Here is a 6,000-nt window from a genome sequence, read left to right as displayed (position 1 = left end):
ATGTTCGTCAGGTATTGTGGAAAGACTCTGACTTTTTACGTTACATTTGAGATCCCATAACACCGCTCCCGTGTGGGCTCGAACCACCAACCTTTCGGTTAACAGCCGAACGCGCTATCCATTGCGCCACGGAAGCCCAAAAAACAAATGTTCGTCAGGTATTGTTGAAAAACTTTGCCTTTTTACGTTACATTTGAGACCCCACAACACCGCTTCCGGGTGGGCTCGAACCACCAACCTTTCGGTTAACAGCTGAACGCGCTAACCATTGCGCCACGGAAGCCTGAAAATTAAATGTTCGTCAGGTATTGTGGAAAAACTCTGACTTTTTACGTTACATTTGAGACCCCACAACACCGCTTCCGGGTGGGCTCGAACCACCAACCTTTCGGTTAACAGCTGAACGCGCTAAAAATTGCGCCATGGAAGCCTAAATATTAAATGTTCGTCAGGTATTGTGGAAAAACTCTGACTTTTTACGTTACATTTGAGACCCCACAACACCGCTTCCGGGTGGGCTCGAACCACCAACCTTTCGGTTAACAGCTGAACGCGCTAACCATTGCGCCACGGAAGCCCAAAAATTAAATGTTCGTTAGGTATTGTGGAAAAACTCTGACATTTTACGTTACATTTGAGATCCCATAACACCGCTCCCGGGTGGGCTCGAACCACCAACCTATTGGTTAACAGCCGAACGCGCTAACCATTGAGCCACGGATGCTCAGAAATTAAATGGTTGTCAGGTATTGTGGAAAAGTTATGACTTTTCACGCTACATCAGAGACCCCACAACACCTCTCGCGGGTGGGCTCGAACCACCAACCTTTCGGTTAACAGCTGAACGCGCTGCGCGCTAACCATTGCGCCACGGAAGCCCAAAAATTTAATGTTCGTCAGGTATTGTGGAAAAACTCTGACTTTTTACGTTACATTTGAGACCCCACAACACCGCTTCCGGGTGGGCTCGAACCACCAACCTTTCGGTTAACAGCTGAACGCGCTAAAAATTGCGCCATGGAAGCCTAAATATTAAATGTTCGTCAGGTATTGTGGAAAAACTCTGACTTTTTACGTTACATTTGAGACCCCACAACACCGCTTCCGGGTGGGCTCGAACCACCAACCTTTCGGTTAACAGCTGAACGCGCTAACCATTGCGCCACGGAAGCCCAAAAATTAAATGTTCGTTAGGTATTGTGGAAAAACTCTGACATTTTACGTTACATTTGAGATCCCAACACCGCTCCCGGGTGGGCTCGAACCACCAACCTTTCAGTTAACAGCCGAACGCGCTAACCATTGCGCCACGGAAGCCCAAAAAGTAAATGTTCGTCAGGTATTGTGGAAAAACTTTGCCTTTTTACGTTACATTCGGGACTTCACAACACCGCTCCCGGGTGGGCTCGAACCACCAACCTTTCGGTTAACAGCCGAACGCGCTAACCATTGCGCCACGGAAGCCCAAACAATTTAATGTTTGTCAGGTATTGTGGAAAAACTCTGACTTTTTACGTTACATTTGAGATCCCATAACACCGCTCCCGGGTGGGCTCGAACCACCAACCTACCGGTTAACAGCCGAACGCGCTAACCATTGAGCCACGGAAGCTCAGAAATTAAATGGTTGTCAGGTATTGTGGAAAAGTTATGACTTTTCACGCTACATCAGAGACCCCACAACACCTCTCCCGGGTGGGCTCGAACCACCAACCTTTCGGTTAACAGCTGAACGCGCTAAAAATATGCCACGGAAGCCCAAAAATTAAATGTTCGTCAGGTATTGTGGAAAAACTCTGACTTTTTACGTTACATTTGAGACCCCACAACACCGCTTCCGGGTGGGCTCGAACCACCAACCTTTCGGTTAACAGCTGAACGCGCTAACCATTGCGCCACGGATGCTCAGAAATTAAATGGTTGTCAGGTATTGTGGAAAAGTTATGACTTTTCACGCTACATCAGAGACCCCACAACACCTCTCGCGGGTGGGCTCGAACCACCAACCTTCCGGTTAACAGCTGAACGCGCTGCGCGCTAACCATTGCGCCACGGAAGCCCAAAAATTTAATGTTCGTCAGGTATTGTGGAAAAACTCTGACTTTTTACGTTACATTTGAGACCCCACAACACCGCTTCCGGGTGGGCTCGAACCACCAACCTTTCGGTTAACAGCTGAACGCGCTAACCATTGCGCCATGGAAGCCTATAAATTAAATGTTCGTCAGGTATTGTGGAAAAACTCTGACTTTTTACGTTACATTTGAGACCCCACAACACCGCTCCCGGGTGGGCTCGAACCACCAACCTTTCGGTTAACAGCCGAACGCGCTAACCATTGCGCCACGGAAGCCCAAAAAGTAAATGTTCGTCAGGTATTGTGGAAAAACTTTGCCTTTTAACGTTACATTCGAGACTTCACAACACCGCTCCCGGGTGGGCTCGAACCACCAACCTTTCGGTTAACAGCCGAACGCGCTAACCATTGCGCCACGGAAGCCCAACAATTTAATGTTTGTCAGGTATTGTGGAAAAACTCTGACTTTTTACGTTACATTTGAGATCCCATAACACCGCTCCCGGGTGGGCTCGAACCACCAACCTATTGGTTAACAGCCGAACGCGCTAACCATTGAGCCACGGAAGCTCAGAAAGTAAATGGTTGTCAGGTATTGTGGAAAAGTTATGACTTTTCACGCTACATCAGAGACCCCACAACACCTCTCCCGGATGGGCTCGAACCACCAACCTTTCGGTTAACAGCTGAACGCGCTAAAAATTGCGCCATGGAAGCCTAAATATTAAATGTTCGTCAGGTATTGTGGAAAAACTCTGACTTTTTACGTTACATTTGAGACCCCACAACACCGCTTCCGGGTGGGCTCGAACCACCAACCTTTCGGTTAACAGCTGAACGCGCTAACCATTGCGCCACGGAAGCCCAAAAATTAAATGTTCGTTAGGTATTGTGGAAAAACTCTGACATTTTACGTTACATTTGAGATCCCATAACACCGCTCCCGGGTGGGCTCGAACCACCAACCTTTCAGTTAACAGCCGAACGCGCTAACCATTGCGCCACGGAAGCCCAAAAAGTAAATGTTCGTCAGGTATTGTGGAAAAACTTTGCCTTTTTACGTTACATTCGGGACTTCACAACACCGCTCCCGGGTGGGCTCGAACCACCAACCTTTCGGTTAACAGCCGAACGCGCTAACCATTGCGCCACGGAAGCCCAAACAATTTAATGTTTGTCAGGTATTGTGGAAAAACTCTGACTTTTTACGTTACATTTGAGATCCCATAACACCGCTCCCGGGTGGGCTCGAACCACCAACCTACCGGTTAACAGCCGAACGCGCTAACCATTGAGCCACGGAAGCTCAGAAATTAAATGGTTGTCAGGTATTGTGGAAAAGTTATGACTTTTCACGCTACATCAGAGACCCCACAACACCTCTCCCGGGTGGGCTCGAAATACCAACCTTTCGGTTAACAGCTGAACGCGCTAAAAATATGCCACGGAAGCCCAAAAATTAAATGTTCGTCAGGTATTGTGGAAAAACTCTGACTTTTTACGTTACATTTGAGACCCCACAACACCGCTTCCGGGTGGGCTCGAACCACCAACCTTTCGGTTAACAGCTGAACGCGCTAACCATTGCGCCACGGATGCTCAGAAATTAAATGGTTGTCAGGTATTGTGGAAAAGTTATGACTTTTCACGCTACATCAGAGACCCCACAACACCTCTCGCGGGTGGGCTCGAACCACCAACCTTCCGGTTAACAGCTGAACGCGCTGCGCGCTAACCATTGCGCCACGGAAGCCCAAAAATTTAATGTTCGTCAGGTATTGTGGAAAAACTCTGACTTTTTACGTTACATTTGAGACCCCACAACACCGCTTCCGGGTGGGCTCGAACCACCAACCTTTCGGTTAACAGCTGAACGCGCTAACCATTGCGCCATGGAAGCCTATAAATTAAATGTTCGTCAGGTATTGTGGAAAAACTCTGACTTTTTACGTTACATTTGAGACCCCACAACACCGCTCCCGGGTGGGCTCGAACCACCAACCTATTTGTTAACAGCCTAACGCGCTAACCATTGAGCCACGGAAACTCAGAAATTGAATGGTTGTCAGGTATTGTGGAAAAGTTATGACTTTTCACGCTACATCTGAGACTCCACAACACCGCTCCCGGGTGGGCTCGAACCAACAACCTTTCGGTTAACAGCTGAACGCGCTAACCATTGCGCCACGGAAGCCTGAAAATTAAATGTTCGTCAGGTATTGTGGAAAAACTCTGACTTTTTACGTTACATTTGAGATCCCATAACACCGCTCCCGTGTGGGCTCGAACCACCAACCTTTCGGTTAACAGCCGAACGCGCTATCCATTGCGCCACTGAAGCCCAAAAAATAAATGTTCGTCAGGTATTGTGGAAAAACTTTGCCTTTTTACGTTACATTTGAGACCCCACAACACCGCTTCCGGGTGGTCTCGAACCACCAACCTTTCGGTTAACAGCTGAACGCGCTAACCATTGCGCCACGAAAGCCTGAAAATTAAATGTTCTTCAGGTATTGTGGAAAAACTCTGACTTTTTACGTTACATTTGACATCCCATAACACCGCTCCCGTGTGGGCTCGAACCACCAACCTTTCGGTTAACAGCTGAACGCGCTAACCATTGCGCCACGGAAGCCTGAAAATTAAATGTTCGTCAGGTATTGTGGAAAAACTTTGCCTTTTTACGTTACATTTGACACTTCACAACACCGCTCCCGGGTGGGCTCGAACCACCAATCTATTGGTTAACAGCCGAACGCGCTAACCATTGAGCCACGGAAGCTCAGAAATTAAATGGTTGTCAGGTATTGTGGAAAAACTCTGACTTTTTACGTTACATTTGAGATCCCATAACACCGCTCCCGGGTGGGCTCGAACCACCAACCTTTCGGTTAACAGCTGAACGCGCTAACCATTGCGCCACGGAAGCCTAAAAGTTAAATGTTCGTCAGGTATTGTGGAAAAACTCTGACTTTTTACGTTACATTTGAGACCCCACAACACCGCTCCCGGGTGGGCTCGAACCACCAACCTTTCGGTTAACAGCTGAACGCGCTAACCATTGCGCCACGGAAGCCTAAAAATTAATGTTCGTCAGGTATTGTGGAAAAACTTTGCCTTTTTACGTTACATTTGAGACTTCACAACACCGCTCCCGGGTGGGCTCGAACCACCAACCTATTGGTTAACAGCCGAACGCGCTAACCATTGCGCCACGGAAGCCCAACAATTTAATGTTCGTCAGGTATTGTGGAAAAACTCTGACTTTTTACGTTACATTTGAGATCCCATAACACCGCTCCCGGGTTGGCTCGAACCACCAACCTATTGGTTAACAGCCGAACGCGCTAACCATTGAGCCACGGATGCTCAGAAATTAACTGGTTGTCAGGTATTCTGTAAAAGTTATGACTTTTCACGCTACATCAGAGACCCCACAACACCTCTCGCGGGTGGGCTCGAACCACCAACCTTTCGGTTAACAGCTGAACGCGCTGCGCGCTAACCATTGCGCCACGGAAGCCCAAAAATTTAATGTTCGTCAGGTATTGTGGAAAAACTCTGACTTTTTACGTTACATTTGAGACCCCGCAACACCGCTTCCGGGTGGGCTCGAACCACCAACCTTTCGGTTAACAGCTGAACGCGCTAAACATTGCGCCATGGAAGCCTAAAAATTAAATGTTCGTCTGGTATTATGGAAAAACTCTGACTTTTTACGTTACATTTGAGACCCCACAACACCGCTCCCGGGTGGGCTCGAACCACCAACCTTTCGGTTAACAGCCGAACGCGCTAACCATTGCGCCACGGAAGCCCAAAAATTTAATGTTCGTCAGGTATTGTGGAAAAACTCTGACTTTTTACGTTACATTTGAGATCCCATAACACCGCTCCCGGGTGGACTCGAACCACCAACCTAT

Source organism: Phalangium opilio, unplaced genomic scaffold, assembly GCF_054372755.1.
Source record: "Phalangium opilio isolate 3A_F unplaced genomic scaffold, DU_Popi_V2 ptg000505l_1, whole genome shotgun sequence".
Taxonomy (NCBI): domain Eukaryota; kingdom Metazoa; phylum Arthropoda; class Arachnida; order Opiliones; family Phalangiidae; genus Phalangium; species Phalangium opilio.
The sequence above is the reverse complement of the archived record's forward strand: the minus strand, read 5'-3'. Positions refer to the sequence as shown.